The sequence below is a fragment of the Sus scrofa genome, unplaced genomic scaffold, assembly GCF_000003025.6.
Source record: "Sus scrofa isolate TJ Tabasco breed Duroc unplaced genomic scaffold, Sscrofa11.1 Contig1878, whole genome shotgun sequence".
In the NCBI taxonomy this organism is placed as follows: Eukaryota; Metazoa; Chordata; class Mammalia; order Artiodactyla; family Suidae; genus Sus; species Sus scrofa.
This window is the reverse complement of record NW_018084968.1, coordinates 949,663-968,160: the sequence shown is the minus strand read 5'-3', so window position 1 is coordinate 968,160 and position 18,498 is coordinate 949,663. Positions and strand designations below refer to the sequence as shown.

General features: G+C 42.6%; 1 long non-coding RNA gene across 2 annotated transcripts in view; it reads right to left on the bottom strand.

Annotated features, from left to right (window-relative positions):
- The window catches only part of LOC106507469, a 129,116-nt gene that overhangs the window by 96,759 nt on the left and 13,859 nt on the right, over window positions 1-18,498 (bottom strand). For both annotated transcript variants that reach the window (XR_002341049.1, XR_002341048.1), the window contains exon 3: window positions 12,573-12,914. This is a non-coding gene — a long non-coding RNA (uncharacterized LOC106507469). The remainder of the gene's footprint in view (window positions 1-12,572; window positions 12,915-18,498) is intronic.

Sequence of the window (18,498 nt, the reverse complement as noted above, 5' to 3'; positions counted from 1 at the left end):
ATAGAGTGGCTGGAGAATCAAATGAGCCCATATGTAAAAAACATTTGGAACAGTACCTGGCATAGAGTAAGCACAGTATTATCACTAACTACTATTAATAAACATCTTTATTTTCATTATCAAGGTTAATAACTTGTGTCTGGCTACTGCCGCAGTCTCCAGAAATCTTAGAAATGGAGTGAACCTTTAAGGTCCTACTGTCACTGCACCTCTAACGGGCAGGTGGCCAACAACAGAGGGCATGAACATTTTTCAAACCTCTGCTATGTGCCAGCACGAGTGCTGGGTGTTTCAGGCACACACTGTCACACTTTCATCTCCACAAAAACTCAGCAAGGTCGATCTCATTATTCCTCCATCGTATAGATGGAGGAATTGAAGTTCAAAGGGAAAGCTGCCTCTGGTCACACAGCCAGGAGACGGTGGGGTTTGGATCCCAACACAGATCTCAATTACCCTAAACCCTTAATCAGCACTTCATTACCTGGAGTCTCATTCTGTGCTCCAATCACTCTGAGTGAGCCAGCCTCCTTTGCCCCACCTGCTAGTTTGCCTGCTCCAGCTCTTCTACCCAGTTTGGTTTAATAAGTGTAAAAACACTTTTCGTGATTTAGTTATCCATCATTTTCTCAACACCCACATGTGCCTGTCACTAGCCTGTGTCCTGGGGATACAAAAGTGAGTAATTCACAGTCCCTGACCGCAGAATCCAGAGAACGCTGCATGTCTCATGCCAGGTTGCTATCTGTTGGGCCATTTTCATGATGGAGATGAAGAATGAGATGCACCACCCCAGTAAATGTCTTATGCCGAGGTTCCCCCTGGAAAGCAGAACAAGCATCAAGGGCTTACATGCAGGTACTTTGTTTGAGAAAGAGAGCCTGGGACCAGGCGTGGGAGACTGGATAGTGAATCGTGGAAAGAGAGGAAACCTATCTAAGGGTGTGATGCATAGTTAGCCAACACAGTGGACGACTGGGACACAATTCCCCGGGGACCTTCAAAGGAACCTTCTAGAATGCATCTCAGAACTGTCTACCAACATTTATCTACCAGCTCTTATCCTCTATGGCTCAGGGGTTCACCTCCAGATTTTAACTGTCCTGTGCTTCCAGAGAGCACATGCTTGAGGGCAGGCAGGCTCCCCCAAAGCATCCTCTGCTGAAAACCCCCAGGGCCCAATGTATGGCAGGGGAGGTTGCTTCAGTAACAGCTGGAGTGGGAGGCAGGGCGGAGGACCAGCAAGATCAGCATCAACTAAGAAGTTACAACAACAAATTCTCATGCCTCACCCCAGGGCTCCCAGCCAGCTACTCTGGGAGGGGTCTTAGCATGCTGTGTTTCACCAAGCCCAAGGCCTCCAAATGATTCTCTTCTTTTTTTTTTTTTTTCCGTTTTACAGCCACACCTGCAGCATATGGAAATTCTCAGGCTAGGGGTCGAATCAGAACTGCAGCTGAGGTCTACACCACAGCCACAGCCACAGCAACACCAGATCCGAGCCGATCTGCGACCTATGCCACAGCTTTTGGCAATGCCGCATCCTTAACCCATTGAGCAAGGCCAGGGACAGAACCCACATCCCCACAGAGACATCAGGTCCTTAAGCCACTGAGCCACCGTGGGAACCACAAGGACCACAACTCTTGAGCACCTACTGTGTGCTGGGTACCCCACTAGGCTCAGGAGCTTCCGTGGGGAAACACAATCCATCACCTCCCCATGGAGAACGCCCATGGGCTTTCTGTAAAGAAAATTTTAAAACTTAGCAATAAGAAAATAAACAACCCAATTTTTTTTTTTTTGTCTTTTTAGGGCTGCACCTGCAGCATATGGAGGTTCCCAGGCTAGGGTTCAATGGGAGCTACAGCTGCCAGTATACACCACCACCACAGCAACACAGAATCTGAGCCACGTCTGCACCTACACCACAGCTCATGGCAATGCCAGATCCTTGATCCTTAACCCACTGAGCGAGGCCAGGGATCGAACCTGCAACCTCATGTTTCCTAGTTGGATTCATTTCTGTTGCACCACAAAGGGAACTCCAACAACCCAATTTTTAAATGTGCAAAAGATTTGAACAGAGAGTTTACCCAAGAAGGTATTTGGATGGCAAAAATGAAAATGAAAAGACATTCCACATCGAAAGTCATTAGGAAAATGCAAATTAAAATCACAAGATATCCTTACATGCCTATTAGAAAGGCTAAAACAAATTTAAATTTTTTTTAAAAAATCTGACACTACCAAGTGCTGATCAAGACAGAGAGCACTGGATCTTTCATGCTTGGCTGTTGGGAATGGAAAATGACCCAGGAAAATATTTCAGCAATTTCTTATAAAATACACTTACTGCATGGCCAAGAAATCACACTCTTTATGTTTACCCTGAAGAAATGATAACTGGTTCACTCCAAAATTTGTTATGTAAATGTTTAGAAAGACCATCTCTATTCAAAATTACTCCAAAAAACTGTAAGCGACAAATATATCCTTCAGGAAGTGAGTAAACTCTGGTATATCCATACAGCAGAACACTACTCATCAATACAAAAAACAAAGTAGTGATGGTTACAGCAACTTGGATCGATCTCAAGGGCATCATGCTGAAAGGAAGCCAAGCTTAAAAGATTATACACAGGGGAGTTCCCGTTCGTGGCGCAGTGGTTAACGAATCCGACTAGGAACCATGAGGTTGTGGGTTCGGTCCCTGCCCTTGCTCAGTGGGTTAACGATCCGGCGTTGCCCTGAGCTGTGGTGTAGGTCGCAGACGCGGCTCGGATCCCGCGTTGCTGTGGCTCTGGCCTAGGCCGGCAGCTGCAGCTCCGATTCGACCCCTAGCCTGGGAACCTCCATATGCCCGGGAGCGGCCCAAGAAATAGCAAAAAGACCAAAAAAAAAAAAAAAAAAAAAAAAAAAGATTATACACAGGGACTGAGTCCCTTTGCTGTACAGCAGAAATTGACAGAACATTGTAAACCAGCTATAATGAAATAAATAAAATAAAACAAAATAAAAAGATTATACACAGTATACTGCATGACATTTTATTTTATTTTTATTTATTTTGTCTTTTTTTTTTTTTTTTTTTTGCCATTTCCTGGGCTGCTCCCGCGGCATATGGAGGTTCCCAGGCTGGGGGTTGAATCAGAGCTCTAGCCTCTGGCCTACACCACAGCCACAGCAGCGCGGGATCCGAGCCACATCTGCAACCTACAGCACAGCTCAGGGCAATGCAGGATCCTTAACCCACTGAGCAAAGCCAGGGACCGAACCCGCAACCTCATGGTTCCCAGTCGGATTCGTTAACCACTAAGCCACGACAGGAACTCCCTGCACGACATTTTAGAAAAGACGTCATTGCCAAAGGCCTGGGGGACGGGAAACGGGGGAGAGGAGATTATAAAGGAACTGCAGGAGGTAGATTTTCGAAAGGGTGAGCTTGTTCTTTGTCATGATGGTGAAGGTGGTTACACAAATCTATGCATGTAATAAAATTCATAGAAATATACATCAAAATAAAATGAGGTCTACTGTATATAAATTAAAAGCACACAACCAAAAAAAGAAAAAGAAAAAAAAAAAAAACACCCCAAAACAAAACAAAAAACCACCACAAGGTAGGCTCCGGGGTCACTTTATCTATTTGGCTCCCATCTGTATCTCTGACTGGCTGTGTGACCTTCTGTGAGTCACTTAACCTCTCTGAGCCTCAGTTTCTCAATTGGTAAAATGAAGATAATATTTTCTCCCTCATAAAGTTTTGTGCGCCCAGGGTGAGACATAGAAAATAAACTTAATCATAAAAACATGTTTACACTTATTATTCAGTTTAGTCCAGGTGTTACATTGAATTGATCTTACTTTGTTATTCAAAAACTGATCCCGTCAGGGGGGTTGTAGAGTAATTCTCACTTGATTCAGACTGTCCTTATTTCTCATAGCAAGTTTTTCATCTGTGCCAGACTCCGAAGGATTTTACGAATTCTGTAATTCATCCTTCTAAGTCATGAGATCATCCCTACGTATTAAGCTCTCTGTCTGTCTCCCGGCTTTCAAAGGCTTTTCGAGTGTGCCAGTTTAAAGCAGTTGGGGGGAGGAAGTCAGGATGGGAAATTGGAGTCCAGACATGGGGTGCAGTCGTGTTTCATGCTGCCTGGTTTGCTTTCTTCCCAGTTAGTCTGAGCACCATCAGTTTGATGGAGTGACTTGTGCTGCTTGACACCCCAACAACACACACACTCTTCCTCACCCGTGGAATTTTCTCAGTTATTCTTTTCTTTCCGGTCCTGTGATTCTTGAAACAATCTCTCTTTTCTATGTCTTCCATCCCCCAGCCCACAGCTTCCCACCAACCCTAACCCTCTCAAATTAGGAGACGGTGGCCTTTGAGCTGCCACTTTTGTCTTCAAAGGACTAAGTGTCTCCGGTCCCCTTCACAAATCATCATTAGCCTTCTTTAGCACATTTTTCCACTGGAGATAATTGTTGTGACATGTCCTCAACTCCTTTCTAATGAATGCAGAGCGTAACCCAAGGCTTTTCAAAATGTGAACAAAAGGATTTCATCTCAGTCACACAAAACACAGTCATAGCCAGCTGTCAGTTCAATGGCTTAACAAATGTATGTGGAACATCATCTGTGCCATGCCCGATAGGAACAAACAGGATGAAGAACGGCCCCCGTGGACCCCCAAGGATCCTCATCGACGGCTGGTGAGAGTGTAAATTGGAACAACATTCGAGAAAACAGTTTGCCATTATCATTACAGCTGAAGATAGACCTGATGACACAGCCATTCCCCTCGCGTGTCTGTATCTTAGAGAAGTTTTGTAACGTGGGCTCCAAGTGTACAAAAATGTTACGGAGCATTCATTGCTCCTTGCAGCACCCAAGCCAGAAACAACCCAAATGCTCATCAGCATTCGCATGGATAACACACTGCTGGATGTTTCCACAATGGCACACAAAAATGAAAATTAATTCGTGACAGCCATGCCCAACAAACTGGATGAGTCTCATAAACACTATCAAACAAAAGAAGCCAGACATAAAAGAATCCGTTCGATGTACAGAAAGTTTGAAAAAAAGGGTAGCGAAACCATACTGTGGTATAGACGTTAAATAAAAACAAGTATGGAGACGTCTACGACCAAGTCAGGAGTCAGTGGTTACTTCTGGCAGGTAAAGGAGTGAGTTGTCGCTGATGTTTTCGGGATATCAATAATGTCTTATTTATTAACCTGGGTGGTTATTTCATAGGTGTCAATTTATATGCATTTAAACACATACATAAACATATACATTAAATATAATATATATTATGTATATATACATATACATATCTATTGATATGTATATGGTATATATGCATATATTATATATAAATATATGCATATATTATATATAAATATTGCTATTTTCTTATGGATATTATATCTCATAATAAAAAGGCTTAAAAAGAGGTAATTTTAAAAATGGAGAAATTGACTCCACCTTCTCTCTCTCACTGGGTGCAGAGTACATGGAGCAGCTTTTTAAGGACTCTGAAAAGTAAATAGTTTGACGCAGAGTGGGGAAGATGAGAAAGTGAACCACCAAATGGGAGGTGAGTTTACCATAGTTTTTCTTCCATTATTCCCTAGCCTCCCTGCAAGGCAGCCTGAAGCCAGGAAGTGAGCCTCAGCGTGAACATAGCTTCCTCCAGAAGAAGCTTCTAGCTGTGGCTCCAGGCTTTGGAAAGAAAGCTGCTAGCACTCAGGAGTATGGAAACACTCATTTTTTCCTTCTCTCTGTTCTCTCTTAGCCAGACCCCAAGCAGTCCTGTGACACCAGTGGCAGAGGCCCCTGTGGGAGACAGATCTGGCTCTCTGATCTACACAGCTGTGATCCCAAGAAGGTGGGGCAAACATTGACTGGCGTTTTAAAATACCTGTTTTAATTTTAGAATAGTTTCAGATTTACATAAAAGCTATAAAGGAAGCAGAGAGAATTCCCAGTGACCGCACACTATTGTTTCTCCTATTGTTAGCCTCTCCCGTTACTCTCTCTTTCTCTGACTTCCCGCAGCTTGACCCTGGATATGCAGAGGTAAGTGGATGGTGCAACAAGTTACTTAAAGCCCCATCTTTCTACCCAAAGGAGAGAAAGGAGGGTCCCAAGCAAATGCAAAGTGCCAGAGACATAAGGGAGAAAGAGGAGCCCAGGAAAAGGACTGTATAAAGTGGCTGATGAATTCCCGTGCTCACCCCCAAGCTGTGCCTGCATGGGTTTGATCCTAACCAGCATATCTAGCATTGAGAACTGGACCAACAGACACCCCACTACTCACCTACTTAGAATGACCACCACAGACATGGGCAGACCTAATAACACTATAGAGGGTTGGAAACAACTGGTCAGAGTTCACAGAAGGGCAATTGGGACTTTCCACCTAAATCTAAGCAGATTGATTTCCTACTAGAACCAAACCATTCCACAGGAGTTAAACAGGGCCCAGTGCCGCATAACATGCTAGTCCAAATGTTCAGAATCTAATTCAAAACTACTCAGCATACCAATAACCAGAAAGCTTTTAAGTCCATTGGGGAAAAACAGTTAAAAGATGACACAGGTGAAAGTTCCTGTTGTGGTGCCAGTAGGTTAAGAATCCAACGGCAGCAGCTCAGGTCACTGCAGAGATGCAAGTTTGATCCCTGGTCTGGCACAATGGGTTAAAGGATCCAGCATTGCCACAGATGCAGTGTAGGTCAAGGCTACACAGCTGGGATTCGATCCCTGACCAGGAACTTCCATATGCCATGGAGATGGCTATTTAAAAAAAAAAAAAAAGATGACACAGATGTTGGTATTATCTGACAAAGACTTCAGTCATTATACAAACGCTCCAATAAGCAATCATCAATGATCTTGAAACAAATGAAAAAATATAAAGTCTTATTAAAGAAATAAAATATATACCAAAGAATCCAATAAAAATTGAAAAACAGTAAACTGGAGTTTTAAAAATTCACTGGATGAACTCAGCTGCAGATTGGAAGAGATATTTAGTGAACTTGAAGACAAGAGAGAACAAAATTGAAAAAAATAAGCAGACCCTCACAGACCTGTGGCACTATAACAAAAGTTCTAATATTTATGTCATCTGAGTCCAAAGGGGGAAGATAAAGAGTGTGATGGTGAAAAAATATTTGAGGAAGTAAAGGCTGAAAAGTTCCCAAGTCTGGCAAAAGACATAAAGCTACAGACTGAAGATGCTCAATGAATCCCAAACAGGACACATCCAAAGAAATGCACATACAAAGAATCATCATGCTCAGACTGTTGAAACTGAGGACAAAGGAAAAAATCCTGAAAGCAGCCAGAAAAAATCCATGCAGTAACTAAAGGGGAACAATTTTTCAAATAACCATGAATTTCCCATCAAAAATCATGGAAGCCAGAAAAAAATACTATAGTATTTTTCAAGTGCTGAAAGAGAAAAATTGCCAATCTAGAATTCTGTATTTAGTGATCTACATCAGTAATAGGTTAAAATAAAGGCATTCTCAGATGAAGATAAGCAAAGACAGTACAGCTTTAAAGCATACGCTCTTTAAAGGAATTTCTAAAGCAATTTCTTCAGGCAGAAGATACATGAAACCAGAAGAAAACTTGGAACGTTAGGAATGAATAAAAAAAGATATAGAAAATATCAGGATGATATCATAGACAATTCTTTCCTCTTGAGTTTTTAAAAATGCATGCCACAGTTTAAAGTAAATATAACATTTTCTGGTAGGGTTTTTAATGACTTTAGATGTTATGTATAAGACAAATATAAAGGTGAGAAATAAAGTTACCTATATAATAGTAAGTTTTCTGGGTTCCACTTCAAGTGATGAAATTTTGACTATATGTAGACCACTAGAAATTAAATATATGTATTATAATTCCTGTGTTGAACAATAAAATATTAAAAGGGGAATAGTCGAAATCTAAGTAGCAACATTAAAATAAAATGCTAACTACATTAAAATAATCCATTAGAGAGCAGGGCAGAGGAAATAGGAAACAAAACCAAAAGGAGCAGAAATTAAAAAACAAAATAAGAAATCTAAATTACAACATAATAATCACAGTTAATGTAAAAAGTCTGAACACACTAAATAAAAAACAGAGATTTCCTAAAATTGATAAAACACATGCATGTATAAAGAACTCAGAGCATGATGACAGATAAATTAGAATTTTTAATTATGAAAAATGATATATCATGCCAACACTAATAGAAAAAGAAAACTGGAATGGCCATACTAAATAGACTTCGGAGCAAAGAAAATTAGCAGGAGTAAAGATGGACAATACATTAGGTAAAAGAGTCAATCCAATACCAAATCCAAAACATATATGCATCTTAACAAGTTTCAATGGCAGAGCTGAAATAGATAAATCTACATACAACCACAGTTTGAGAGGTTTTTTTTAACCCTTCTCTTTTAGTAATAAAGAGAACTAATACAAAAGAAACTAGTAAGGATATGAAAGAGCTGAACAAAAACATCAACTAAAAGAACCTCACTGATTTTATAAAACATTCCATCCAACATCAGAACACACATTTTCTTTATGTGCATATAAAATATTTATCAAGATAGGCAATATTCTAAGCCATAAGACAAAGCTATCGAAGTTTAAAAGAACTGAAAACATATAGAATATGTTATTTAACAAATATATATGTTATATCTATATAACTCATATATAATTATTATTCACATATTATTATGAATTATATAAAGAGAAAGTCTGGAAAAATCCCAATACAGGTGTTTACTAACAACATACTTCTAATTAATCAAAGGGCCAAAGAGGAAGTCTCAAGGGAAACATATATTGAACTGAATAAAAATATACCAAATTCATCAGCTTCAGCTAAAGCAGTGCACAGAGGAAAATTTATAGTATTACAATGTTTATGGTCGGGAGTTCCCATCATGGCTCAGCAGAAACAAATGTCACTAGTATCCATGAGGACACGGGTTCGATCCCTGGCCTCACTCAGTGGGTTAAGGATCTGGCATTGCTGTGAGCTGTGGTGTAGTTCACAGATGCAGCTCAGACCTGATGTTGCTGTGGCTGTGGTGTAGGCTGGTAGCTACAGCTCCAGTTCAACCCCTAGCCTGGGAATCTCCATATGCCACAGGTGTGGCCCTAAAAGACAAAAAAGAAAAACATAACGTTTATGATTGTACAGCAAAAATGATCACAACACTGTAAATCAACTCTACTTCAACGAAACTTCAAAAAATAAATTTAAAATGCTCGTGCTAGAAAAGAAGAAAGATCTTAATAATCAGAGTTTTCACCTTAAGAAACTAGGAGAAAAAATGGAGTTCCCGTCGTGGCGCAGTGGTTAACGAATCCGACTAGGAACCATGAGGTTGCGGGTTCGGTCCCTGCCCTTGCTCAGTGGGTTAACGATCCGGTGTTGCCGTGAGCTGTGGTGTAGGTTGCAGACGCGGCTCGGATCCCGCGTTGCTGTGGCTCTGGCGTAGGCCAGTGGCTACAGCTCCGATTAGACCCCTAGCCTGGGAATCTCCCTATGCCGCGGGAGCGGCCTAAGAAATAGCAAAAAAAAAAAAAAAAAAAAAAAAAAAACGAAGAAAAAAAAAAAAAGAAACTAGGGGAAAAAAGGAAGAAAAAGAACCCAAATTAAACAGAAGGAAGAAAATAATAAAGACAAGAGCAGAAATCAGTAAAAATGAAGGGAAAAAAATCAATGAAACAAAAAACTGATTTTGGAAAATATTTAAAGAAAAGATAAACCTCTAGTGAGACTGGCCATAAGAGACACCAATTACTGATATCAGAAACAAAAGAGGGGATATCGCTGCAGACCCTAGAGACATTAAAAGGACTAAAAAGAATATTATGAACAACTTGACAACATAAACTTTACCAACTGGAAGAAACAGACCAAATCCTTAAAAAGTCACAAACTTCTCAACTTCATCCAAAGTGAAATAATCTGAAGACTTATCAGTATTAAATAAATTGAATTCAGAGTTTTAAAACCTTCCTAAAAAGAAATCTCCACACACTAACAGTATCACTGCAAGTTCTCCCAAATATTTCAGAAATAAATACCATCAATTCTACACAATCTCTTAAAAAATACGGAGTTCCTGTCCTGGCTCTTGCAGTAAGGAACCCAACTAGTATCCATAAGGATGCGGGTTCAATCCCTGGCCTCATTCAGTGGGTTCAAGATCCGGCATTGCCGTGAGCTATGGTGTAGGTCACAGATGCAGTTCAGATACCACATGGTTATGGCTGAAGCATAGGCCAGGAGCTGTAGCTTGGATTTGACCCCTAGCCTGAGAACTTCCATATGCTGTGGGTGTGGCCCTAAAAAGAAGAAGAAGAAGAAAAAAAAACTTTGGGGAAACATTTCCTCTGCATAGACAGATAGATATTTGTCTTTTAGGACCACGCCAACCACAGAAGTTACCAGGCCAGGGGTTAGATCAGAGCTGTAGCTGCCCACCTCCACCACAGCCACAGCAACTCGTGAACCAAGCCACATCTGCCACCTCCACCACAGCTCATGGCAACGCCAAATCCTTAACCCACTGAGCGAGGACAGGGATCGAACCCATGTCCTCATGGGCACTAGCGGGTTCCTTACCCCTGGGAGTCACAACAGGAACTCCTCCCCAAACATTGCATGAGACTGATGTTACTCTGATATCAAGGAGAAGGGTTCAGAACTGGCAGTGCAGAACTGGGGGTCAAGAGCATCATAGCAAATAGCAGTGCATGCAAAATCCATGCACTTAGCTGAGATTACCCAAGGAGAACACATCTAGTAGGAGGAACCCCTGGCCCATGAGAGAAACCGGAAAACCACAGGGGCCTGGCAGCTGAGAAAAGGGTCAGGGGAAGAGACCAAGAAGAACTGGTCAGAGTTGAGGCCAAGAAAATCAACAGCTTCACAAAGAAATGAGAGCTCAACAGTATCAAAAGAAGCAGTGTGATTGAAAACATGAAGAAAAGTGCCTGCAGTTATTATCCACTTAAAAGCACAGGCTCCCTAAAGAGGAACCATTGTCCACTCACTATTGGTGAGATTGCAATGTGGTTCACCCATTATGGAAAACAGTAGGAAGGTTCCTCAAAAAAATGAAAACTACAACTAAGTACAATCCATCAATTCTACTTCTGGGTACATAGCCAAAGGGAATGAAAACAGATTATCAAAGCGATATCTGCACTCCTATGTTTATTGCAGCATTATTCACAAGAGCCAAGCTATGAAAACAACGTCAGTGACCATGGATGGAAAAATGTGGTACACAATGGAATACTATTCAGCCATGAAAAAGAGGAAATCTTGCCATTTGTGACAACATGGATGGACCTCGAGGATATTATACTAAGTGAGATAAATCAGACAGATAAAAACAAATCCTAAAAGATAGCCCTTTTATCTGGACTCTAAAAAGAACTGAACTCCCCCACAGAGAGTAGAAGGATGGTTACCAGGAGCTGTGAGTTGGAAAACTAGGGGAGATGCTTAAGGTACATACTTGGAACTAGCAGATAAATAAGATATGGAGATCTATACACAGTCCAGCGATTACAGACAACAAAAAAATATATTTTAAGCATTAAACTTTAAACATTAAGAAAGTAGATCTTAATTGTCCTCCCCACTAGAAAAAACAGTAATCCTGTGATGTGACAGAGGTGTTAGCTGACTCCACAGTGGCAACTGTATTGCCCTGTAAATGCATCAAATCAATATGCTGTATCCCTTAAACTTATACACTGTATGTCAAATTCTACCTCAGGATTTTTTTTAAAAGAGTATGGGCTTTCAAGTCTATCTCACTGGGCTCAAATCCTGACTTCACTAACTCAGAACCTCAGTGCCTTCATCCGTAAAATGGGCTGATGATAGTTCCTGCTTCAAAGATTGCTGTGGAAAAAAAAAATGAGCTAATGGGAGTAAACACCTGGCATAGTTGCCTGGCACAAAGAAAGTGTAAGATAAATATTAGCTGCTAATATTTCAGTGCCCTTCCTGCTGACTTTCCTGGCAATAATCAGACCCAACACATGTGGAGGCAAAATGAAAGTAAGCCACAGATCATTCACTTGAACTGGTCTCATTGCAAACACATTACTGGCCCTCATAGCAAAGTCTGAAACTCTCTGAAAATGCTCAGAGAGCATGTGAAAACCCAGTCACTGGTGAGACCTTATTTTCTGATTGTGCCAGGTATAAAAGCTTCATTTTCCACATATAACTAAAAGGCAACAAGGTATTTCTATAAGAACAGTAGGCCGGTTCTCCAAAGATAATGGTTCTAGCCCTGGATTCTGCCTCCAATGGACTGGGTGAACCTGGACAATTCCACTGACTTCCCCGAGCCTCAGTCCCTCCTCAGATCCGATGCATATCTTTCCATCTCATATAAGGGCTGTTGGGTTTAAGCAGATACAGCAGACTCTTCCCTTCCCTCAACATTGTGGAGAATCTTCAAGATGCCGCTCTGTCTAAAGTTGCCAGCCCGGGACTTACCTGGGAGAATCTGAAGATCAGCAGGCCAGGGTGGATGGATGAGGGAACAGCCACATCACTCCACAGAATTTCAAATCCCCTTCCAAGAGGTCAAGAGGTGATCCAGTCTGTCTTCCATACTGCCAATGATGGAGGTCTCACCACTCACCAAGACAAAACCCAGCAGAAGCCTGCTCCATCTTTGAACAGCACTCACCGTCCAAAAGCCCCTCGTAGGATATGGAAGAAGCAGAATCGCCAGCACAAGAGTCAGGGGCGCTGGGTGCCAGGCTAAGTCGTGACCCCAGTGAGCTGTGAGGTGGTGGACAAGATGCATCCCCTCTGTGGGTCAGTTTCCAGATTCTATGGGTACCACCCAGGGAGAAAAACAAAGCAAGTAAGTTTCCAACCAGAATACTTTGTTGCTTTTTAACAAGAAGGTTTTATTCCCCCTCCCCCCCACTCTTTCTCTTTGGGTGGCATCTATTGTGCCAGAAAATGTAGGTTTTAAAGCAACGGTGGCAAAAATGCTAGATGACAGTGATGCAAAATGGGACCCGAGGAACCTCGTCTCATAACTGCTTCTCATTCAGGGACACAGGAGGCAATCAACCCACCATCGCTTCCCAATTATTTTGCCTCCTGAAGCTCATTAAGGCTTTCTCAATTCATAATCAATACATTAAAGTCCCTCTGTTTTATAAAACAGTGCATCAATATTTTATGGTTTTAATAATTTATGTTTTATTACCGAAGCAGATGGAACCCTACAGCACACATGTTCTCGAGAGACGACAGAGGAGAAAGAAAACTGGAGTTGCAGATTCTGGACTTAAATAATCAGCCTTTCTGGGGCCCTGGCCTCCAATCTGGAATTTTGGGAGGCAGAATGGGCTGGGGGATGACCCACCTGCCTGGACAGTTCATGAAGGAAGGGATTAATTCCAATTATTTCTTGACCATCTACCATGGGTCAGGCACTACCCTGAGTATTTGACAGGCATTATATCATCAGCTCCCCCAATAACCTGATGACAGATTGAAATCATAACGGAGTAACCCAAGTTCAGGCATACAGAATGGAATCGGGCAGCCATGGAGCATCTGGCCTCAGACACACAATGTCCCTGCACCATTGAGAACCTGAACTTTCTGAACTGTACCAAAGCCAGGGATATCGCCAGCCATTTTTAGCACATCTGGTAGCTGCAACCTTGTGTCTCAAAGACCTCCCCTAGCAACAAGGTAACCATTTCCTTCCCCAACCAATCCTAGCCACAGTCACAATTCTTGACAAAGAATATATGTAACTAACTGTGACCTTATGGTTTTCGCCTTTGTAAGCTTCCTTTATTTTAAAGTCCAGCAGAACAAACAGAGTTCAAGTGATTCTTGAATCTCTGCTTTCCAGCCTGCAGCCCTATCAACCCCCAGATAAGCACCTTTTTATTTCTGCCTTTCTGCATCTTGCTTAACAAAACCACAGGAGAAAAATATTATTGTCCCCACTGCCCAGATGAAGAAACTGAGGCTCAGTGCCCAAGTAATTTAGCCAAGGGAGCACAGCCAGGAAATGGCAACACTGGGATTGAAATGTCTGACTCTTGCATTTACTCAGTTGATACCTTTTTTTTTTTTTTTGTCTTTTTTGTATTTTTAGGGCCACCTCCTCGGCATATGGAGGTTCCCAGGTTAGAGGTTGAATCGGAGATATAGCTGCCAGCCTACACCACACACAGCAACTCGGGATCCGAGCCATGTCTGCCATCTACACGACAGCCTACGGCAATGCTGGATCCTTAACCCACTGATCAAGGCCAGGGATCGAACCTGTATCCTCATGGATACTAGCTGGGTTCATTAACCACTGAGCCACACTGGGAACTGCTCAGTTGACAGCTTGCCATTCAATTGTCAATATTTCTTCAACAAAATGTTTATTTATTGAGCACAGATTTTTTCCACGCATTGAGAATACTGAGATGAACTACACAGACAGCGACTTGAACCCATGGAGTGAACATATTGGTGGCGTTATACCACATAAAGGTAAAAGTTTTCAAAAATCAAGAGCATTCAGAATTCCTCTAGAGTCCAGCCAGTGCCCCTTTTGCAGCAAAGCTCCTGCAGCCCATTTGGCCTCACTAGCCAGGTCATGGCGTGACTTGACCATCTTGGCTGGGTTCATATGGTCAAGAGCAAAGACCCAGACTTGACAATGGAGAGACCAGACTAGGTTCCAAAGAAGTACCCCCCAGAGGTACGTGTTTGTATTAACTCTGCCCTGGGAACTGTGTTTCCCAATGCACTGTTGAGTATTCTCCTGGATGTTCATGTTTTCCCAGGGGTGTTATTCCCACGGAAGCTGGTTTACTACAGGACCAGGAAAGTAGCTTCTTTTATAAGCCCACAGAGGAACTTCAGGCTGGTGGAAATATTTACTGCGATTTCCAAGGTGAATACAAATGTATAAAGGATCACTCCACTATAATCTCATTGACCACTTAGGAATCTGTGTCCCTTGTTCATTTCTTAAAGCTGAGATTTTTTTTTCTTTTTGTCTTTTTAGGGCTGCACCCTTAGCATATGGAGGTTCCCAGGCTAAGGGGCTCAAGTGCCTTACCACAGGAACTCCTTAAATCTCAGTTTTGAGTTCCCATCCTGGCTCAGTGGAAACGAATCTGACTATTATCCATGAGGACGCAAGTTCGATCCCTGGCCACTCAGTGGGTTAAGGATCTAGCGTTGCCATGAGCTGTGGTGTAGTTCACAGACACAGCTTGGCTCCCATGTGGCTGTGGCTGTGGTATAGACCAGCAGTTGAAGCTCTGATTTGACCCCTAGCCTGGAAACTTACAAACATCAATGGCGCAGCCCTAAAATGAAAACAAACCAAAACTGAGATTTAAGACCCCATTGCCTAACACAATGCTAAGTGCTCAGCAAATGAATGAATGGATTCTTGGTTGAGTTCAAAGCTGGGGCTGTCATTTATTTCCTGTGCAACTTTGAGCAAGTTACTGAACTCTCTATGCCTCTGTTCCCTCATATATAAAATAGGGCATAAAAGAGTGCCCACCAAACAGCATTTATGCGCTTCAAGTGAGCTAACAGACATGAAACTCTTAGAAGAATGTATGACACATTATGTACTCAAAATAAATGACACTTTCCTCTTTTTCACCGTAGGTATGCTGTCAAGGCTATTTTTCTGATGAATATAATTTTCCCAAGCATAATTTTCCAGGGACTATGTGTTTCATTCAGGATATGTTTCTGTAGGTGTTTTAAATACTAGGTGTGTTTTTTTCCCCAGGATATTTTCTTCCTTGTGCATATTTTTTGAGTGGTCATTTCTCCTGGTAAAAATTTTCTTGTAGGTATTTTTCCCAGAAAGGCTATGCCCCCAGAGCTTATCCTTACCCCCTCCCTGCTTTTTGCAATGATGTCCCCCCACCCCATGGATACTTTTCTCTGTGAATATTTTTATAGTGAGCATTTTCATAATTACCATTTTTCCCAGAGAATATTTTTCCTAGGAAGCATTTTTAGCGAGAATTCTTCCTGGTGTGTATTTTTCGCAGTAGGTACTTGGGCTAGACAGTATATGGGTCCATGGAGAAGGACATTTGTCTTCAGTGGGTTGTTTTTCCAAATAGGTACATTTTCCCAGAAGTTCTATGTTTCTCCTTGAGTATTTCCACGAAGAAACATGATCCTCCTTATGGACTGACCTATACCCCCCATTAATGTATTGAACCCTAATCCCCAATGTATTTGGAAACAGAGCCTTTAAGGAGGCAGGAGGTCAGAAGCGTGGGGTCCTGATCCAATAGGATTAGTGTCCTTAGAAGAAGAGAGAGAAACACTAGGAGTGTGGGCACAGAGGAAAGGCCCTGTGGGGACGTAGCTGGAAGGCTGCCATCTGCAAGCCATGGAGAGAAGTCTCAGGAGAAACCAACTTTGCTGATACCTTTTTTTAAAATTTATTTATTTTTGTCTCTTTAGGGCCACACCCATGACATATGGAGATTCCCAGGCTGGGGGTCGAATCGAAGCTGGAGCCCCCAGCCTACACCAGAGCCACAGCGATGCGGGATCTGAGCCTTGTCTATGACTTACATGGCAGCACACAGTAATGCTGGATCCTTAACCCACTGAGGGAGGCCAGGGATTGAACCCCAGTCCTTATGGGTACTAGTCAGGTTCATTACCGCTGAGCCACAAAGGGAACTCCCTGATACCTTGATCTTAGACTTCCAGCCTCCAGAACTGGGAGAAAATACATTGTTTCTGTTTAAACCACCCAGTCTGGTATTATGCTAGGGCAGCCTGAGCAAACTAGTAGAGTTCCCAGTACTTCATATTCTGGCTGGAGACAATACAGTGATAACTTTGGGCCACTTTTTGCTGGTCCCTCAAAATCATCCTTTGCTCATCCCACATTGAACATTCAGGTCTAACACGGGAGAACCAGAAAACCTACCCTGGCCTATAGCTCCCTTGTGTGCTGCTAAAAGAAAATACTATCCTTAATCCAATTTATCTCTCGGCCTGCAGCCCTCCATGCGCTAGCCCTGCAAAACCAGCTCAGTAAGGAGTGTTTTGTTCCCACCCGTGCAGCCCTGAGGTTGCACCCCAACATGTTGCAGAGAGAGAAAGATCCTGAGGAATGCACAGAGATGGCTTGGGGCCCTTCGCCTGGGTAATCCTATAGGGAGGCACCCACCCCAAGAGTCCTCTCCCCAAGGGTCCATCCCTTCCACCCTGAATAAAGTTCCAGAGACCTGGATTTGTTTCCAGAGTTGTTCAGACCCTCTCCACTAGAGGGCTTTCGATGGCGATGGGCATAGCAGTTAAGAGAATCCTCACTGCACATCCACAGTGAGACTTTGGATGATGGTGTATTAACTCTCCATGAGCATAAGGAGAAGTCCTGGGCAAAAAAACCCATAAAAGCCAGAGAGCGGGGCTGGTGGGTAGAGACTATATTCGTAAAAGATAGGGAGTTCCCTGGTGGCCTAGTGGTTAAGGACTCAGTGTCATCACTGCTGTGGCTTAGGTTACTGCTGTGGCTGGAGTTTGATCCCTGGCCAGGGAACTTCCACATGCCATGGGCATGGCCAAAAAAAGGCAAAAGCTATTTCACCTTCAGCCTCCCCGCCTCACATTTGAAGCTCCCTTTCTCCAGCTTCTATACCCACGCAAACCCACTCCCCACGGAGCCTGGCCTGACGGATTCTATTCCTTGTACACAACTGCACACTCCAAGTCCTCTTAGCCCCTTCTTATCGCCATCTATTTTTTTCTCAACAACAAACATAATCAAAAACTGCCTCATTCTGATGTAAACAACTTATAATAATGAATAGTTTCACTCCTTCTCTCCTCCTCATTTTTTTTTCCTCACACATTGTTTTAAAAGAATCAAAGCCACAGAGTTCCCACTGCGGCTCCCCAGGTTAAGAACCCAGCAAAGTGTCCGTGAGGATTTGGATTCCATCCCTGGCCTCGATCAGTGGGTTAAGGATGAGCATTACCGCAAGCTATGGGGTAGGTTGCAGATGTGGATAGGATCGGCGTTGCTGTGTCATAGGCCTCAGCTGCAGCTCCAATTCCACCCCTAGCCCAGAAACCTCCATATGTCACAGATGTGGTCATAAAAAGAAAAAATAAAATAAAATAATAAAATAAAAATAAGCAAAGACTTCAGTGAAAGAAATAAAGATCCACCATATGGAATTTCCAAGATTAGCGAATTGGGGAATGGATGATTGGCAGGTGGTAACACACCTGCCCTGTACTTTTCCTCCACGTGGGTTAATGTAAGAAAAGCAAAGGCGGAGTTCCCGTTGTGGCGCAGTGGTTAACGAATCCGACTAGGAACCATGAGGTTGCGGGTTCGGTCCCTGCCCTTGCTCAGTGGGTTAACGATCCGGCGTTGCCG